Source organism: Herpailurus yagouaroundi, unplaced genomic scaffold (genome assembly GCF_014898765.1).
Source record: "Herpailurus yagouaroundi ecotype Mexico unplaced genomic scaffold, PumYag 140, whole genome shotgun sequence".
NCBI classification, from domain to species: domain Eukaryota; kingdom Metazoa; phylum Chordata; class Mammalia; order Carnivora; family Felidae; genus Herpailurus; species Herpailurus yagouaroundi.
Genome location: NW_024412395.1, coordinates 38858898 through 38880931, shown reverse-complemented (window position 1 = coordinate 38880931; position 22034 = coordinate 38858898).

Below are 22034 nucleotides of genomic sequence, written 5' to 3'. Positions count from 1 at the left end.
TATATATATATATATATATATATATATATTTAAAAAGTGACTTAAGATTTTGGATTGAATTAGTATTTGTACAGAAAAGTGCAGGTGGAGTATATATAATGCAAAGTGGAAGGTTTTTAATTTATGAATTCTAATAACATCTCTTTGCCCTAGGTATGGACTCACTCACAATAGCTACATTTGAAGAAATGGGGTGTTTAATGTAGGAAATCATGGGGCCCCTGACAATATAAGTTAAAAATGAAGTCCTATTTGAAATTCTGACTCAAAGACAAAAAGCTGCTCAAAGATCACTGGGCACTTTGTTCATCTTTTTACATCAACTCATGTGATGAGGACCAGTGGAAACATCTCAGAGATTGCACTTTTATTCTCCCTGTCTCTGTCTCTGTCTCTGTCTCTGACTCTCTCACGCGTGCAAGCACACCACCCACCCCTATAACATACCTCCTGGGCTGTCTCTGATAAAGGAGAATATTCTTTTCATTCCCCCCCCCCTTTTCTTTTTAAACAGTGATTTTTCTTGACAATCTGCCAGGATTCCTTCTGCATTTCAGGCCACAGGTACAATAGGAAGCAAGAGATAAAACCATGACATATGTTCTAAGGAAACGGAAGCTGCTGACTGACCCTTTTACCATTGCTTCCTCCAGCTACAGTTCCACGACAGGCAAAGATGGAAATTCGCCATGCATAAAATGTCTTTCAGGCCACGGAAATTTGAACGCGGTTGTAAATATTTTTGCTTTTGTTTCTTTGGTTGAAATCCCACTTACGAGAGAAACATTGTTACAAAATTATTTAAAGATAGACTGACCCTGTCTCTTTTGAGAGCCAAAGGTGGAACTCTGGATAATAATGTGCATCCCGGACGAGGTGGTGCAGTCACATTACTCAAGTAACACGTGATACGTGAGTCAACGCGCAGACCCTCACTGACCATGATGAAGATGTGTTTGGTAAGACTTCACAGACGTTCCTGATGCTGCAATGTACGTGGCAGTGATATTGGGGAAGAATCAAAATTGAAAAGGTGATATTTTATGTCAAACCATATATCATCATTCAGTATATTTTAAAAATCTTCTTATTTATTTGCCCTATATGTGTGTTATCCCATCTGATGACATTATTTTTAAAAGATTAGCTTAAAAAAAAAAACAAAACAAAACAAAAAAAAAGGTAGGCCTATTTCAATACATTCCCAAGCAAGGGGTCTTCCAAAAGAAATTTCTTAGTGGTGGACATATATTCAGTACCTACATGCATTCTTTAGTTCTCGACGCGTTTAATTTCCACGTCAGGGTAGCATTAAAGTTTGTATATCAAACGACTATTGGAAAAATACTCTTGATTAACAAACATGTCTCAATTCTCAATGAGTAAGAAGTTTCTATTAGAATCTAGAATGATATTAAGTTGCTTCTAAAACGGTATGGCTGGGATCGGTGTAGGCTTCACGACATATGAATCAGACTGATTCTCAATCTAGAGAAGGATTTTCTAATCAGCTGGAATGCAGTGGGGGAAGATAGCACACTCCAGGTACAGAATGGAGAAGCTGCTGTGAGCCCAGGGGCCACCTATTTACTGACCTGGTTACCCTTAGATAAACGCCTAACACAATAGCCTGGCATTCAAGGGCCTCCCTGTAAACCTTCTCTTCCAGTCTCAGGTCACACGCTACTACCCCAATGAAACTTTCGCTCTAGCTAGCTTGATAAATTCACTGTCCCCTGAAAATCTTTTTTTATTTCTCTTTTGTCTTGGGGAGGGGAGGGTTCCTGTAAAACAGACTGTGAAGCAGGGATTTTAAGGGAAAGTGCTCTGGGGAACATCCGTAAGGCAGTGATCGGAGGATCGGAAAGAAGGCAGAGGAAGAACTTGAATGGTGACGCCGTGGCAGCAGGGACCTCAACCAAACCCTCGGGGAGCTCCGGAGCCAGGCTGATGCCTAGGGGTGTCTCACGTTGAGTAGAAGAGACTGGCCTGGGTACCTTCACATTAACTCATCATTGGGTACAGCTTGTCCCTTCAAAGGGGCTATGACATTGGGTGACACGGGTTCCTTGAGCTGAGGGCAGTTCCAGGACAAGGACTCAGCTGTGAATTTCAGCAGCCAACACTCCCAGCAGCTGTGGAAATGGGTGCCTGGGTCCTTAAGCAGGAAAAGCATTGGAACCCCAACATTTGTTACACCACCGTTTTACTTGGTAAGTGGCTTTGATCTTCCTTTTCCTTCCCTTCTACAGGACTCTAATTATCCTTCCAGCAAAAATCAAGTGCCACCTGTTATTCCTTTTCTTCTCTGACCACCCGAGGCCAGAGAACGTTTCCAGTCCCCTGAATTCCTATCTTACATCGGGATAGTTCGGGTCACAGCTGATCCACAGCACAGCAGGGGCAGAGGAGACGTGGACATACAGGCTCACTCCAATTAGGCCATATGATATTTGCATGGCTCAGTATGCATGAGGTTTTTATTTTGGATCAAAAAAATAAAGAGGAGGCCTGATACCTGGGACACAGAAATAGGTAAAAAGAAAAATTATAATAAATCATAAGAGCAATGGCACCGAGTCTAAGTCTGTGTGGTCTCAGAACCCTCCCTTCCCTTCCCAGCAGTTTGAACCCGAAGTTTAAGGAGAGACTTTTAAGCATGGTTTTATGATACTTAGGACTAAAGTAGTGTCTAGAAGCGTCTAGGGCTGACATTAGGCACTGTGTCTTCTCCTCAGCTATTCTGCAAACCTCCCTACAGTCATTAAACTCTAAGAAGGAGTCGTGGTGGCATTCCAAAGTTGAGTCATCTCATGGAGGGCACTGGAAGCCACTGAAGAGGTGAGATTATTTTTCCAGAGTCTTACCGGCTCACTGAGGAAGCTAGGGGAGAAAACATGAATGGACAACTTGTAAGCACACTTGAGCAACTCTCTGCGGGCTCTCATGTGAGGAAAGATGGCTGAGTTTATGCCCTGATTCACTGGGGAAGGGAAGGAAAAAGTGGAGCTGCTGACATCATGGAATCCATGCACGGATTTCAGTGTGAACTCATTTGAAAACCTGAGGTTCCCCTAGAAGGTATCACATAATGCCTTGGAGACTCGAACTATTCATGCATGTATCTTCTCTCCCTAACTAGATTCTAATATCCCTGCAGGTAAGAACCATGTCTTTCCTTCACGAATGTTTGACGATTAATTCATAGATCGATGACTACAGGTTTCTTAGGGTGCCAAAGGACATTATTTACTAGTTACCCCATTCTCATAGGCAGACATGGGCTTAGTGAACAAACAATCGTACAGAAGTGTTTTCTCAGTGGACACCACCAGTTTTTTTCCCCCTTTTATTAAGATCAGAGACCCTATTTTCTTATTTCTCTTTCTTCCAAATGTGTCACATTCCTGTTTTCACTCCTTCATGGCACTGATGATTATTTCATGAAGGTCCTGCCCCTTCCCCCACCAAAACCTACGCGGCATATAGGACCACGCAGCTCTCAAGTGCGAGTGTTATTAACCCAATTTAAGGGTGTCTCATAGGTTTTAACCACAAAGAAAGTCAGTTAGTATATAGGCTCTAGCCTATGCCACTTTTTAATCTTCTTGCCTTATGCTCTTGGATTTTTGTGTTGTTTTTTTTTTTTTCCTCCTACATGATTTGGCAATAAGACGGCATACTGATAATACTGCATTAAGTGGTGCCGTCCCAAGTAGTTTCAAACAGTAAATATGAGGGTCAGGTTAACAACCAGTTGGTCTGAAAGGATTTGGGGGGATTACCCATGGAATGGTTGGTTGGTTGGTTGGTTATTTCACTGTATTTTCTTGCTGTCTTTCCCAAACATAGAAAATTCTCACTATACAAAGTCTGCTCTGTGCTAAACTTCACAAATGACCTCCAACATACATACTTTGTTCAAGATGTGGGAATCATTTCCTGAATTTTAACTGGGCCAAAGAGACATATGTGTATGCATATCCATGATAGTCTCATAAATACATAATATGTTACATATACAAATGTTTTATACTTGTTTCATAATGAACAATATGTAGACAAACACAGAGACTGAGACAAGTGCAAACATAAATAGGAAATGATTCTAAATCCTATCTATGCAGAAAGAAATGGTTGGTGCTTAAGGGTCAGTATCTCGCTTGATAACAGGGCCTCTATACTGGGAACTCTTACCGTTAAGTTAAAGGAGGCTTTTGACTGGACGAGCCAGATTATTACACCACCTGTTTCAGGTTTTATGAAGATACGGGCTTAGAAATGGAAACGAGGGCAAGAAATCTCCTTTTTTAAATTAACAGCGCTGTCTTGCCAAAGCCTTAACTGCTCCCTGAACTGCCAAAGGACAGTGAGCATTATGAAGCCATCTTATGAACGAATATCCTATTTCCTAATACCCAGAAAGCATCTTGATAGTTGGTTATCCTCTAGCCGAATTCCTTATCTGACCCAAGTCTTCACTCTGCAAAGCTTTTGTTCAGGCATGTCTTTCCTACTACTACTTACAAAAATTGAGAAGGTCAAAGTGCATGTGGTAATTGCTTTTGGCACTTTAGAAAATGGTTTTCTTTTCACACTTATCATTTTCTCTAAAGCCTTCTGCTGAATCTTTATCAATTGTGCTTCACACTGTAGATCGACGCATTTTGGGGGCCCCTCTGACTGCCAAGTCCCTTACTAGTATCAGGGAGTTTAAAACCCAGTAAAGTAGCCCAGTGCAAATGTATTTTCCATGCTATATTCCTGTGAGAAAAAAAGTGAGCAAAAAACACAGTTCTCTTTCTGCATTCAGGGTGCAGTCATAGAACAGTTGAGATTTGGAGAAGAGTTCACACAGCAGAGGCAAGATACTTGGGGGAAATCTTAAAAGGAGAAAGAACTTTATTTTTTTAGTGTTTATTTATTTTTGAGAGAGCACAAGTGGGGGAGGGCCAGAGAGAGGGGGACAGAGGATCTGAAGCGGGCTCTACACTGACAGCCGCGAGCTCGATGCGGGGCTTGAACTCATGAACCGCGCGATCATGACCTGGACCGAAGTCGGGTGCTCAACTGACTGAGCCACCCAGTGCCCCGGGAAAGAACTTTCATACTGTTTTTCCCCATTTAAGATCACTATGACGTAGTGAGAAAGATCATATAAGTGGTCCACCTTTTCAAAGCATATACATCATTTTGTTCTTTAGAGTTCATTGTCCTCCTACTCATACTTCTACGTGCCAGAACTATTATCTTATTTCCCCCTTCGGTGTTTCCTAATGATTTGACTTTCTTTCCCGTCTTTATTATTAATACAGAGCTTGGATCAGGTCTCTCTCTGTTCACCTTTATTTCTTCAGTAGTTGAGCTGAGCCCTTTGCTCCTATACACTATACCGAGAGGAAGGTGTTCTGGGTTAGTTAGACCTGTATTCTAACTTCCTTCAGTCACCCATCATTGCGTTGAGCCCTTATCTATATGGACAAGGACAGTGTTCATCACCGAATAAGAATCTTCCTCCATTTGCCCCTCCACACCCACTGTTACAGCAAACAACAGTGATTGCTGTAATACGCTTATACCTTGGAGCTTTATTCCATGAACCTCAAATTCAACAGCAAACGTAAGACATATTTCACAAAACTGACCCAAGTTTTTAGAATTAATAGGGAAGAAAGAAATGCTGAAGGTACTCATAAACCATCAATCTTTGGGGAAAAAAATATATTTCAACTTGGATCCACTAATTTGCCAACGTGAGTCATGTTTCCCAGTAGCAATAGGAAGGAATATAGCGGTACTTTCACTCCTATCGCCCTTTTATCCCTAGATCATAAATACGCCGCCACCATTAATTAATTAAGTGTTACAGCCTTACCACTGAAGTAGGTGAGTTTCCTGTCTCCAACTGAGGCTAGCGCTCAGAGAAAGGCTGAGTCTTCCCTAATGCAGCTAATTAGGCAGTGCTACATCACTAGGGAAAATTTCTGATCCCAGCTGGAGATCAACTTGTGCCCTGAAGAAATGGGATTTGATAGCCCTTCAAGTTTTCCTCCTAACCTCTGCCCCGCTGTTGATACTCTTAATCATATCAATATCTAGTCCTTTTTGGTCTATTACAGAGCTGTTGGTCCACAGGGCATCCAGGGTCTAAAAGAAATCACAGAGAAAAAGCACAGTGCATTAAAACAAACAAACAAACAGATCCTTCTCCATTTTTAGCTGAATCTCTGTCTGTGGCAAGGACCCAGATTCGACTGGTGTTGCTATCACCCCTCCCAGACAGGACCAGCTCAACGGGCCAGCCGGCCGGCCCGAGGTCTGGTGGGGAAAGTTGAAACGGATGACGCCATGTCCCCAAGAGGGAACACAAAGGGAAAGGAGGGCTGGCAACCAAGCTACCCTGAAAGTGACTTAAGAGAGCAGGGAAAGGAGTCTGCGCCGGGGTTTTATTAAAGTCATTTAAGGAATCAGGCTGAATTGAGGCTCCTATGTGTCTTGGCTGGGGCTGGTGGGGTTGGAACTTTCCTCCAGCGCCAAAGCAGAAAGGGTCGGCACTTGTATAGCCTGTCTGGATATGGGGTAGAAGGGCGAGGGGGAGAGGTGGGGAATGAAGGCTGTCTGCAGTCAAACATTAAACATTCAGTCACTGTGTCACAACCAACATTCTGCCTAAAATTTTGGCTCATCCAAAGATGTGTATATAACACTCGATGAAAAAATTGCATGCTTAGGGACAAGTTTGGGAGATAAAAATGGAAATGAGTAATTCAACATACCTAAGACTTGACTGAGATGTTAGGAGCCCAGAATATAACAGCTGGTAGGGACTGTGATACCAGGAAATAAAAAGCTCCTCTTCTAATAAATGGCAATGAAATGTAGTTAGGTTCCTATAGAGATTCCTTGTCTTCCTGGGCATCTTATTTGGCCCTTATCCTAAGAACATGAATGCTATTTAAAGCATCACCGAACTGCTTTTACAACCTCCCTGGGAGTTCAAGGACAGCGGTTGTTTATAACCACTTAACAATAATGCAAGTGGTGGCAAATAAGGAACTTAACCTGGGATCACAAAGACAATATCATGATTTCTGATTTAGCCTTAATCCACCAAAACAAAATGCCCCTTCCCACTCTTACCTGCTATAATTTCCAAAAACATGCATGCATGATTTTTCTTTTTCTCCCAGCTTTCAAAAAATCATGTTGCCTGGTCTGGTTTTGGGCTAGCAACTCAACTTAATGTGTAATTTAGCCATGCCATCTCAAAAGAGTACATTTATATCCAGAAAAATCTTGAGAAGAACGTTCAAATAAATGAAATACTCCCAACAGTATTTCATGAGCAAGATAAATTTCTCAGTATTCTAAATTTCCTGTTGTTTTCTCATGTTATAACAAGAGTTCTGATGCTGTTCCTGGTCCCAAATAAGACAACATTAACTAACAAGCAACATTTCCCTCTAGGCTTAATGCATTCACTATTGATATCATTGATATTGATATCATTTTTGTTTCACCCATTGCTGCAAAATAGTGTTTCCTATTGATTGATTGGTTGATTGCCTTTGTCTCTCCTCTCTCCTTTTCTTTCTTTCTTTCTTTCTTTCTTTCTTTCTTTCTTTCTTTCTTTCGGGACTTGCTGGACTCTTTTGTGAGACCTTCGTATTTTTTCTTAATGTATATTTATTTTTGAGAGAGAGTGCACAAATGGGGATGGGGCGGGGAGGGGGGAGGGGACAGAGGATCCAAAGCGGGCTCTGTGCTGACAGTAGAGAGCCTGATGCAGGGCTCAAATCCACAAACCATGAGATCGTGACCTGAGCCAAAGTCAGATGCCTAACCAACTGAGCCAACCAGGCACCCATCTCCTCTCTCCTTTATCACAAACTCCTCTTCAGAAATGATCTGAGAATTGGTAAATATAAAACTATGTTTTTCTTTTGTCATTATATGTGAGGTAATTTGATTTATTCTCTTATTCCTTCAACAAAAATTTATTGAGCAACATTATATTTGGGGCTCTGGTAAAGCTTGACATATCTTGTTCCTGCCCTCATGGAGTACAGCTTAGGGGACAAGATGAGCATGCATTCTTCAGGAGAGGTAGATAGATTTCATGATGTCCCACATGTCTCAAACCTAGTGGGGGGAAGAGCCAGTGTCCAAATGTAAGCCTGTGATTCTAAATACCATACCCTTGACCATGTCCTCATGAGGCAGCACGGAGATGTTTCTAAGTTCAATCCATTCAATTCATGGAGGAGCTATTAATTTTACAAATGGAATTGAATATTGGTCAGCTGGCCTTACCTAAATCAAAACCATTGCATTCCACAAAGGCTGTCCCTTTTCTGTGCATTTAGAAGGCTCAGAGTTATTAATTTCTTTTTCTGAATGGTTATGTAATCATTTAAGTGTATTTCTTTAGGCTGTAAAATGCTTCAGTATAAGTTTCCCTGTTGCTAAAGGCAAGGAACACAGGAGTTGGCTCCAGGCATAATTATAAGTTGTTGTTTTTGTTTTTTTGTTTTTTTCCAAGAAGAAAAATAGCCATGAGAAAGCCAGTTTCCTAAATAGGATATGTGGGAATTTGCTGTTGTGGTGGTTGTGGTGGTTCTCTTGTGCATGATTATAGCTCCAAACTAGGATTATTGTTTTGGACATCTTAAAAAAAAAAAAAAAAAAAAAAAAAAAAGAGCCGATAGAAGAACATTGAAACACACAGATCTCACATAAACTCCTAAGATCTCAAACAGAATTCATTTCTTTTTTTTTTTTTAATGTTTAATATTTTTGAGAATAACAGAAAGAGACAGAGACAGAGAACAAGCAGGGGAGGGACAGAGAAAGAGAGGGAGAGGAGACACAGAATCTGAAGCAAGCTCCAGGCTCTGAGCTGTCAGCATGGAGCCCAAAGCAAAGCTGGAAGCCACGAACCATGAGATCATGACCTGAGCCAAAGTTGGACACCTGACCGACTGAGCCACCCAGGCACCCTTCAAACAGAATTCATTTCAAGGCTGACCATCTGTAGATTATCTTAATATGTATGTTTACTCAATTGCTGATATGCAAAATATATCTTTCTTCCGATCTCAATTTGGATATCGTTTGCATATATGTTTATTCTGCATAACAGTAACGTTGCAAAAAAGATCACCTCAGAATGAACTTGCATTTTCTTTCTTCGTGTTGTCCGAGAGAAATGGTCCAATGTTAGATCAATTTTGGCCTTTGTTAAATCAATTCCAGAACGAGGTTTTAAAAATTAAATGGCTACAGAAGTGTATTTCCATTTGTTACACTCTGCTGAAAAGGCATTGGCACAGTATGTTTTGACTTTTTTAAATGTTCTCAGGATTTGAATGGCTGGTCATTGTTGTTATGTCTTACTTAAACTCTCAACAACCTGTCAGAAAGGGGTGGAATAGTAAGTCAAAATATAAAACATACAAAACATTTCAAAGCAGAGTGAGACAATCCTAAGCTTTTTTTTTTTTAACAATGTATACTGCGCCTTTAAATCCTGATACATCATTTTGAGAGAAAAAAGTCTAAATGCAACAGGAAATAACACAACATGAAATTACTTCCATGAAAGTAAGAATTACTGGAGAAAGAAAACTGATGTTTGAGTCTGAAACTTATAGTCCTACTTGGAAGCAAGGATGTATCTCTTCCCACGAAATACTTAACCCCTGGTCTACGTTCTCCTGGACATTTCTAGTGGTATTTCCCATCATTTGCATATGGAAATACAATACGCTATTTCCCACCTATCCTTTTTTTTTCAATATATGAAATTTATTGTCAAATTGGTTTCCATACAACACCCAGTGCTCATCCCAAAAGGTGCCCTCCTCAATACCCATCACCCACCCTCCCCTCCCTCCCACCCCCCCATCAACCCTCAGTTTGTTCTCAGTGTTTAACAGTCTCTTATGCTTTGGCTCTCTCCCACTCTAACCTCTTTTTTTTTTTTTCTTTTCCTTTTTCTTTTCCCCCTATCCATTTTTAAAATAAAAGGAAATCAAAACGTTTTACCCCAAATATATGGTAGCTGACAGTAGCTGTTGTTACACTCTTATTTACTAATTTATCTATTTAAAACAAAATGTGAGGGAGTACAACTTTTAATATTCCTCCAGTTATTAAATTAGCTTTCTGATTTTTCTTTAAAGATCTAGCTATGAATCCAAAAACACTCGTGATTTCCTATGGATGATAATTAAGACTCACTTCCTCTGTAGTTAAATATCAGCTGTCTAACTCAATGTCTTTGAATAGGAAGGTTGAGCCTCAGTATTTTTCTACTCATTCAGCATTTATAAGAAAAAATATTCATTTTTACAAATGCTGAAAGAAATCAAGCCAAAGCCTTAAATTGTTAATTTTGACCAAAAATGTGCACAGCCACAGTATATGCCCCTTGCCATTCACAAAACATATGTTAATTGGAAATAAATATCATCCGTCCATGACCAGACTTGCAAACTGAGAACTGTTTTAAAAATAACAAGGTGTGCCTTCTTTCATTATGGGATAGCAGAAAAAAGAAAACTCACCAGTGGCTCTGGGAAGGCACTAATTGATACCCTACCATTTATTTGACTAAACAGAAGTTATGTTTTTAATGTTGTCATAGAGCCAATGAGAAGAAATGAAGAAAGAACCCTGGATATAACTTCTCAATTAATATCATGCCCACTAAGAAACACATGTACTTAACTAAGAAAAATCATACTTATCCATTTTAATGATTTATGGATTCCCAAATTGGGGTTGGTAGTTTGTCAAATAAAAATGATGTTTCTTGGGGTGCCTGGGTGGTTCAGTCTGTTGAGCGTCCAACTTCGGCTCAGATCATGATCTCACAGTCCATGAGTTCGAGCCCCGCGTCGGGCTCTGCGCTGACAGCTTAGAGCCTGGAGCCTGCTTCGGATTCTGTGTCTCCCTCTCTCTCTGCCCCTCCCCCGCTCATGTTCTGTCTCTCTCTCTCTCTGTCAAAAATAAATAAACATTAAAAAAAAATGATGTTTCTCAATGCTCAGACTTTTTTTTTTTTTAACTGAGGTGCAGAATCTTGAAGAAGTCAAATGAATTCAAAAAAAGATTGTCCTGAGTTCCTGGTATCTCTCACATTATATATATGGACAACCGTGGCCCAAGCTGAAGGTTAGCATGCATGTACCTAAGTTAAATAAGAAGACTTTCTGGTCTGATGGTACTCTCCTTTAGTGCTTCTTTCCTCACATCTGGTCGCCAAAGAGTCGTTCCATCACCCTGCAGCCTGCTAATGAGATCCCCCATTTAATTAATACCATAAGAATTTTAATTCTGACTGAATCAATTTAACGTGATGTGATTTTGTCAGCTCTATTCCCCAAGTAAAAAGTGAGCCTGATGCTTATTACATACATCATTTCACGGGCCCTGCATTCCCTGCTGACTTAAACAAATTCTAATTAAGACTAATTAAAGCATCATTTATGAAAGCGCTTGTGATAGCTATGCAAACATTCTGGGTGGGTATGCTTTGCATAATAATTATCCTAGTTAATATTAAGGCTAGGTCCTTGGCAATTAGGTCTTTGAAACAGAGAGTTATTCTGAATTTAGCCCTTTTCAGTGTGAGCAATTAATAAAAAAAAGTGCTAAATTTATGTAGTGGCTTCATTAACAAAATAAATTTAGAAGTAGTAGTATTGTTTGCATTTTCTAAACTAAGCATAATTCTTAACCCAGGTGACAGTTATTAAAATAAAAGGATGCAATTCTTTGATCTGATATATTTATTATAGCCATCCAAGAAAAAAAAATGAACTTTATAAGTTGCAGTCAGATTTTTTTAATATAAACCCGATTAGTCTAAAGCATATTACTTGAATATGTAGATGTCTATAAGGAGCACAGACATGTAAAATAGTCTTATATGTTTAAAAATCAAGTTTTTAAATAATGTTTTAAAAATCTGATGTGGGCTCAAAGAGTTATACATGCAGATTAAATTCTTCAATTTGTAATGACTTGATAGGCCTAATATGCAAGAAAACGCTTCCATACACCTGTTGAGTTTAGTGGAATTAAAAATTCTTCTAGCATTCATAGTTTGCTTCACCTTTGTTTTTAAAGTCTCTATTATACTGTCAGTATCCATTGTGCTGCAAAATTGAAGTGGATTAGAATGCTATAGGACTGCTTGCCTTTCAAACTCCTATGTACTTTCTCTAGGACTTTATGGCGGGGTCAAGTGAAGTTGGAGGTTTCAAGAGGTGAGTGGGAAAAAAGAAAGAAAATGTGACTCCTTCTTTAAATGGGAAAGAGATTGATAATAGATGGCCCACACAGAAAAATAAAAGACTAAAAAGCTTCTCTTTCTTCCATCTTTACGAATACAGTTAATGTGAAATTCGTGAAAGGAAACTCAGAGGTAGGAAACTCTTGAAAGAGGCCGGGTGCATTAAACATAGAGTCAATGGGTTTTACCAAGCACTGTTGACAAATAGTGCTATCTTCTACAAGGAGAATTCTGTCTTACAGAAATTCTTATCTTTGAACACTCATAGGTTGAGAATCGCTGTAATTTAGAAAAAAATTCTATATCTTAGCATGTAGGGAAAGAGAATCTCTCTAAATTTCTATCAAATACACAGCCACAAATTGTAAAAGCCTATATTAAACCCCCACAAGGGCAATACAATGCCTTTGTAAAGAGCAACAAATAACAGACTGAAGTGTCTCCAATGATTTTGTGCAACAAACCTGGTAGTATAAAGAACTGTACGTAAATCTAGTAAGCTTGATCACATTCTACACGAAATTGCTTTAAAAAATGTGACCTGATTCTACAACCCCAAGGGCGGTATGAAATGTCATGGCAGGCGGTGCCCAGGCGGTGGATGATTCAACCACTTTAACCTCTTTATCAATTAACTGGGCGTAAAAGAGTAGGTAGGCTCATTAAAGTGGTGAATGACACAAAGTGAGAGGGGTAGCATTTTAACATCTTAAGAAAGTGTCCAAAGCTGCATATATAGAATAAAACATACTGAGAATACTTCCATAACCTAGGTTATAAGACAGGGGAGTTAGTTTCAAGGGGCTGTAGGTGATAAGAGTTTGATCATGATCTATCAGTTTGGCAGTAGATTTTCCCAAATCCAGCCTGATCCTGCATATATAAATTCTATATAGACAGAACTGTATCGTATAAGAATCATGAAGCAACACTTCCTTCAAATAAAAATATAGTCAGTGCGGCTAAAAATGGAGAATTGACCAGTGAGGGAAAGCTATATAGAACAAATGATTAGAAACCATTTAACAAAGAATTACTGAGTGCCTTTCAAGACTAGGCTCTTGAAAAGGACTAAAGGGAGATATAATCATAGCTTCCCATCTTCGTAATTCCTTTTTGTTTGCCATTAAGGGGTCTCTGAGAGTCAGATGAACAATTAAATGACAAATCACAGAGGTTTCTTCTGAAAACAAGGGCAAAATGCTTGGGGAACTTGTTTCCAAGTGTGATGAAAGAAATATCTCCTAGATAGGTAAAAAAGGTACAAGGTTGGCAGAGTCTAAGTGTAGGTGGAAGGAATCTTTATGTTAATTCCAGTAGAGTTAACATACAGTGTTATATTAGTTTCAGGTGCACAGTGTAGTGATTCAACAGTTCCACTACCCAGTGCTCATCACGATAAGTGTATCTTTAGTCCCCATCACCAATCTCCCCCACCTCCCCTCTGGGACCATCAGTGTGTTCTATAGAGTTAAGAGACTATTTCTTGATTTGTGTGTGTGTGTGTGTGTGTGTAAATGTTTAGTTATTCTCTCTTTTTTTGTTGTTCATTTGCTTTGTTCCTTAAATGCCACATATGAGTGAAATCATATGGCATTTGTCTTTCTCTGACTTATTTCACTTAGCATTAAACTCTCTAGATCCATCCATGTTGCTGAAAATGGCAAGATCTCATTCTTCTTTATGGCTGAATGGTATTTCATTACTTATATATAATTATATACATAATATCATGCCTTTTTTACCCTGTTTATCTATTGAGGGACACTTAGCCTGCTCCCATAATTTGGCCATTGTAAATAATGTAAATAATGCTGCAATGGACATAGGGGTGCATGTATCCTTTTGAATTAGCGTTTTTGCATTCGTTGGGTAAACACCCAGTAGTGTGATTACTGGGTCATAGGGTAATTCTATCTTTAACTTTTTTGTTCTTTTTCCAAAATTTATTTATTTTTGAGAGAGATAGAGACAGCATGAATGGGGAGGGGCAGAGAGGGAGACAGAGAATCCCACTGACAGTGCAGAGCCTGATGTGGGGCTTGAACTCATGAAACCGCAAATCATGACCTGAGCTGACACCAAGAGTCATGAACAGGTGACACGTGGGGAGTGACAAAACTTCCTAAATACCCGTATACAGAAGGTGGTGACCCAAACATGCACTTAGCCGAGAAAATAAATAAATAAACCATCCCTAGCAGGGATTAAGGTGAGAAATTTAAAATAGTAAAGTAAATAAAATAAAACTTGAAAAGGACCTTAAAAAAAGCATTTGCTCACCTTCTAGAAAGGTGAATTGTAGACTAGGCTGGGTATACGCGGACCCCTGCCAGTGAGTAGCCCTTTAAGGCATTTTGCAGAGTTGGACCACCCTATAGGATCAAGTTTTCTTTTCCTTAGCCTCTCAGTCTTCCCTTCCTTTTCCTTTACTCTTCTACTTATTTACTTGCAGTTCTCACTTTCTTTTGCTCCTTCTTTTTCTAATAGAAGAGAATGTTCTATCTGTGAGAGCCACTCTATACTGAAGCAGGTAATCAAAGAATTCTCCTCTAAAGAACTGATTCTCAAGCGTGGGCATGTATCAGAATCATCGCAAGCGCTGGTTAAAACACAGATTGCTGGCCCTACACACAGAATTTCTGATTCAGAGATAGATCCCGTGACCCAGAGGGTGGAGCCAGAGAACTTGCCTTTCCAGCAGATTCCCCTGTGTGGCTGAAGCTGCTGATTCTGGATTACAGTTTTGAGACCCACTGCTGTGCCAAAAGTTCAGAGGTCCCATGGTTAGCATATTGAAACCACAAATACCATCACTATTTGGATAACTTCAGTCTTCACATGAAACATCATAATATTCAACCAGTAAACATATGGATGGCCACACCAAGTTTTTCCAAGATGGGGTATATGTCTCAATTGTTCCGTGCCTAGCTCAAATGAAATGTTTTAAACGTTCCCCCTGAACGTTATGCATGAAGTGTTCATACATTTCAAATTCTATACCAGAATTATTTTTGCTGGGAAGAAAATTATAAAGACTTGAGGCTTAACCTATATGTTTCATTTCACAGTTGAGGAATGGTTCAACTTTCAATCACGGCATATATAATTAGCAACTTGGGACAGTTGCTTAAAAAAAATCTCAAAATGATAACAGAATAAAGATTATGCTCTAGCTTCTAGTAATGCTCTAGCTTCTATGATGCTCTAGCTTCTAGTTGTTAAGGGCAGTGTATGTTTCTATGGAAATATTTGCATAAACATACAGTACAAGTCAAGCGTTATGAAAACAGCACCTTTATTATTCTTGTGGGCAAAAAAATGAAGGCTTAGCTCACATTTAGGGTATCAAAAACTTCATATTAAGGATTTTTTTAAACATTGAATGTGTTAACAATAAAGGCTGTAAAATAGCTTTAATCCCCTTTGAAGCAGCATCCTTCTTTCTGCTTTGGTAGGCAGTATCTTGCTTGGAAGCAGATGGACAGACTGCCTCAAGGTACTTTACAACTTTATAAGTTTGGATATATAGGAATTAGCACAAATACCACAAATGAAGATCTGAAGCTGATTTTTAGTATATGTCATTACTAGATACGGTATTTTACACACGTTTAATATTTATAAAATACTAAAACGGATTAGACATGGTAATTGGACTCCTCAGAGAACAGAGAAATGGCAACCCCATATTAGTTGTAGGCAACCCAACACCAGCCAGTTCACATTAAAGAGTAATGGAAAATATCTACTCCCTATAACAATACCACATAGTTGAACAAATTCATTCTACAGAGGAGAAGACCAAAGCTCAGAGAGGTTAAGTGTCTTGTCTGAGACTACACAGCACTGGATAAGGATTAAGTTTGCCTAAAACAGGGCGGTGATTGTTTCCACCGTCATCCAACTGCCTCCATACTTAGCCACTGACGAGAATGTATTAAAATGTACTAAATGTATTAAAAACTGGCTATTGAGGCTGATGTTTCATCTCTCTTAGTGTTCCAACTTTTCTCATAGTTGCTTTCAGGAAGACGAGTTGTGTTTCATCCTTTATGAGAAATGGTCGTTTTGGACAAAGTGATTGTGTACCAACCTGAGCGCCACCAAGTAGCACTGACTTGTTGGGAGATTACAAGTAAACCAGCAAGGGACGCCTGGGTGGCTCAGTCGTTAAGTGACAGACTTCAGCTCAGGTCGTGATCTCACGGTTCCTGAGTTCAAGCCCCACATCGAGCTCTGTGCTGACAGCTCTGAGCCTGGAGCCTGCTTTGGATTCTGTCTCCCTCTCTCTCTGCCCTTCCTCCGCTCACACTCTGTCTCTCTCTAAAAAATAAGTAAACATGAAAAAATATAATAAACTCAACTAGCTAATGGGCTGGTGCTTCGGTTTTACTCCCCTGTCCCGCAGACATGCCCTGGTGGTTCCGACAGGAAGGAGCATATCAGAGACCATTGTGCCCCATGGAAGCCTCTATGAAACGGTGAGTGACGAGAGCTTGGGAAGAGAATTTTCATTTGTTTTCTTTCCAGCACACAAGGTTTGTATGGATTTAATTTGATCAAGGGAAAAGCCTATAAAGAGAAGAGGCAGAATGAGGTTGCGGGATCTGTATTCTCCAGCGACTAATAACTGGCGGTGGCCACTGGGACCTAAATGGGAGTGAGAGAGTTGGGCTGGGATTTAACTCCCACCCCGAAGGGAAGGTCTGCACATGGGTTGTTTGTTCAAATAACAGTTTAGCCTGGGAGTTTAATACAAGGTGTTCAAGTAAAATAAAAAGTAAACTCCACTCAGCGAAGCAGCCAGATCAAGAAGAGATTGGGCTTTAGGATGGAACACATTAAACGCCAGTGAGAAGGATAAGTGCTCGTTGGCCTCCTCCTCGTCTCACAGAAACAGAAAACACAGGATTCTGCCGAAATCAATCGCGATGCTGTGAACTCACTTTTGCGTTTAGCCGCATCTCTGATTGTCGCCTCCTTCATCAGAGGAAGCACAGAGACCAAAGAGGGGAAGGAGTAACGCACCCCAATTCACTGCTTGTTAACCCGGGAGTTAAAACGGGGGAGGCCAACTTTGAAAGAAGGAGAGACTCTCTCAATGAGGTTCAGGGATTATCGGTGGATTGCATCTAATCATTCTCTACCTGACCCTCAATATAACGGAAAAGTGGAAGTTGGTTTTATTCACTCCCAAGAACCTGTGACATTCAGGCTCTCCCCGCCTTCTGTATCTCCGTGCAGGGCAGATAGATGGTGCGTGTGGAAATGATATTGTTTAATCAGGGAGTGTTCAACAGGGTGAACCAAAAATCAAAATATAAATATGCATTGTATAAACAGAAATTTAGAAATCCATGTTAATTGTATCTAGTTAATTTTTAACAGCTTCTTGGTATATTAGCTTGCTAGGTTGTACTCTATTCCTTTCCGTATTCTTCTATTGACAGGCAGCTGGTGCAGTAATAAAACTGCTATTCCCAGATCTGCCAAGGGCTCAGAGAGAGATGAGTACAAGACAGATATCTACCCACTCACCATTTAACGTGTACCGTTTCCTACTGAACATGCAGATGGCATGGCGGTCCCAGATTTCATTTGAGTTAATCTAATCCCTCCACTGCTCCCACTAGAAAGGAGGGCATTAGCAGCCATATGTCAACCAGATTTGTCAGATTATTCATTACAATTAATTGCTGTTCTCACTTAAGGCCTTTAAGGCTGTGAATTGCTCTGAATTCTATTGCAAACACAAAATTATGAGTAAAAGACTTTAGCCCTGTCATTCAAATTTCACGCTGACCTTTATCAGCTTTTGGCTTTTCCATGGGTGCTGGGCTGAAAGCTTTCTAATTGGTGTTCCATTTCTTCCTCACTACAGGTAAGCTGTCGGCCGAGGCAATAAGTATGACCAGAAAGACAAGAGGAAAAACTCTTAGGTCCCAGCAGACAGTATTTAACTGCCAACTAATAATACATTAGGAGGGTAATGAAACGAGCTAGATGTCATAATGACCCAGTGTACTAATTAAGCTTCTAAATACTGCAGGTTTTTAAGACATTTTCTGTCTCAGAAAGGCTTATTTTTGGAACCAAATTTCTTTTTACATTGTTTCATTATTCAAACTCTTTTGTAAGTTATTACGAATGATCATTAGAAATTAACCAAATCAATACCCACCCCTTCCCGTGGAGGGGAAGTCAGGTTTCAGGCTCCAACATGCTGGACTCCTCCAATGTTGCCTTTTTAATAACGTGTTCTCTGACCAAAAATTTTTGAGACTTCTCGGCTCTCACAGAAGTTGTTACTGAATTTATTTTATTTACTGCTACTCGATACCACGATTCAGAGGTTGAAGCACTTCGCTGTGCACGCTCCTTTGGTTTTCAAGGTGCTGTTGAGTTTGTTTGGTTCTGGATGAGTCCTCTATAAACTCAACCAAAGCGATGGTGAGAGAATCAGTGCTGTCTGATTAGATGATCATCAGAGGAAACTTGATTGCCAAGAAGTGTCTGTCATTGAGATTATTAAGCCACAGTGGGGCTGCCTTGATTAATACTTTGTTTGCAACTCTAGACCAGTGATTTTGTCAGAGGTTTTACAAATCTTGACAGGAGGTTTTATTAAGGATCTCCTAAGCAGAAGAAGTTGACAGTTGAAACTTCGGGTATGATTTCCTTCTTTGCATTTCGAGTCTTTTGTGTGTGGAATATTTTAGGTAACATCTTGGGTGGGGATGAAGTGGAAGGGAGGAAACTGATGTGTGCTTGTTTTTCTCACTCCCTCTCCACCCCGGCCAACTGTTACAGAGATGCGAGCGGGAGCCAAAGGAATTCTCACCACTCGAATCTAGCATGGTCATATAATCTATGAATGATAGCAAAAGCCTTGGCAATGTTCTCCAACACTAAGATAATACTGGAACATTTCCTTAAAGCAAACTTGTTTATAAGAGAACAAGAACAGGTACAGCAGTCCAATCATTTCTGCGTTTAAGCACACTGCCTATTGTTCTTTCTATTGAATGCGGAGAGTTTCAATTAGTAATAGTCAAGGATATAGTCATTGGCCTATAAAAGCTATAATTAGTACCATTTCCCGCTAAAGGCAAAAGAAAAAAAAAAAGCATTCTCTTTCACTTAGACCTTTCTTTTTTTTCTTTTTTAATGCTTATTTACCATTGAGAGAGAGAGACAGAGCATGGGCAGGGGAGGGGCAGAGAGGGGGATGCACAGAATCCGAAGCAGGCTCCAGGCTCTGAGCTGTCAGCACAGAGCCTGACGCGGGGCTCGAATTCACAAACCGTGAGATCATGACCTGAGCCAAAGTCTGACACTTAACCGACTGAGCCACCCAGGTGCCCCCACTTAGACCTTTCTTTTAATGAACTACTACCTTTGTGCATTTTTTTAAAACCCTGACTATGACTCAGAGGAGTTTATATACGATGACTACTATGCCATGCTTAGATTTCTCTTCTAACTTAAAGAATAAAAGACATTATTTAAAATACAAAACATGTAGGGGCACCTGGGTGGTTCAGTTGGTTAAGCATGCAACTCTTGATTTCGCCTCAGGTCACGATCCCAGTCGTGGGATTGAGCCCAGTGTCCAGCTACGTGCTGAGTATGGAGACTGCTGAATATTCTCTTTCCCTCTCCCTCTGCCCCTCCCCCGCTCACATGCACTCTTTCTCTTTCTCATAAATAAATAAATAAATAAATACAAAACATTTAATTTCTACCAAGATATGTATGTTTACATCTTTTGTTGGTATATATGAAAGAAAACTACCTCAGTTGCTACAAATGAGTATCTAGAGAAAGGACTACCCATCTCTCAAGTGATGGAAGGTAGCTTTCTCTAACAACACTAAATGGTTTCATCTTTTGGCCTATCTTTTCATAGGTCCTGGCACCTCTGTTTTCAACCAGTGGGATTTCCTGACTGAAATAAGCTGAGGGGTGATGTGTCTGGCGAACTCACCTGGACGTCAGAGGGCTCCCAGAGCAAGAAGTGAGGCTGTGTATGAAGCAAGAGAAGGACAAGCACAAAATGGAAAAGGGACCAGTAAAGATGCAGAGGACAAGTGAGGAGAGGGTCTCCATGTCCAGCCACCTCAAGCAGCAATAGTAGAACTTGACCGATGACAGAAGCTCTGCAGTGACACAGTGACCCCAGAAATATCAAACAGCACGAATATTCCAAACCATGGCCAGGCTTCGGCTAAACTGGTTCAACCCTGACCCCTGCTACTTTTGGTCAATACCAAATGACATGGGAAAGTCCTATCACATCACCAAACTGCATTTACTTCCGCTATATAAATGACAGAGTTGGAATAAATAATTTCTTTCAGTTCCAAAATTTGGTGCTAAAAGTTATGAAATACAAATATACGTGTGTGTGTGTGTGTGTGTGTGTGTGTGTGTGTGTTTGATAGAAAGAGAGAGAGAGAGAGAGAGAGGATGCTTACACAGAGGCACAAACATCTGTATATCAAAGAAAAAAACACTTTTAACTTTATTTATTTTTAAGCCAGTGAGAGGGAAAGGCAGAAAGAGAGGAAGAGAGAGAATCCCAAACCGGCTCTGTACTCTCAGTGCATGGGGCTTGAACTCACAAGCCGTGAGATCATGACCTAAGCCAAGATCAAGAGTCAGACGCTCAACTGACTGAGCCACCTCGGGCACCCCTCAGAGAAAATAATTTTAACAAATTGCCTTTGTCTCTTTTCACATCATCCATGAGAATTTGCTTGAGGTGGAATAAAAATCATAATGAAATAATTTTTTTTTTTCCAAAACACCTAAGTCCATGGCTTTCTCTCTATATGGGCAGTCCAAACCAGACTATGCTGTTTAAAGTTTTGTAGTTTTGGGGCGCCTGGGTGGCGCAGTCGGTTAAGCGTCCGACTTCAGCCAGGTCACGATCTCACGGTCCGTGAGTTCGAGCCCCGTGTCGGGCTCTGGGCTGGTGGCTCGGAGCCTGGAGCCTCTTTCCAATTCTGTGTCTCCCTCTCTCTCTGCCCCTCCCCCGTTCATGCTCTGTCTCTCTCTGTCCCAAAAATAAATTAAAAAAAAACGTTGAAAAAAAAATTTTAAAGTTTTGTAGTTTTTATTTTTTCTTTCAGTAATACAAGTAGCGTCTATCTCTATCTCTTGATTTTAAGTTCTGTAATGACAAGAATTATATATATCTGGTTCTTTGTTACATAACCCCAGAAATTAGTGTAGTACCTAGTTCTTAATGGATACATAATAAGTATTTGTTGAATAAGTAGAAGAAATTAATCACAATGGCAAACATAAATGTATCTTATATCTTTTTTTTCTCCTAATCTGGTAAAAAAAAAAATGGTGTCAGGTAAAAGGCCTTAGGAAATTATAATGTCAAGTATCCTATTAAAGTAGTTTGAAATAGATTTATCTTAATTTCCATCAAGTTCTTTTCATCGTGTTTCATTTCTGGTTTTTTAAATGTGTCTGAGTTTGAAGGTAATTTGAGCAAAATCTATTTAGCCAGGACTGAGTTCCTCAAAAAGTTACCAATACCATTTTCACTAACTAAAATAAAGATGTGCTCATGCTTTGAGTGGTTGCATGACTTCAAATGCATAATATCATATTTATAATACATAAAATATAATTTTTAATACATATCAAATATGGCAAAATTTGTAAGTTCTTTTAAAAAGTCACCTGTAGGGGCGCCTGGGTGGCTCAG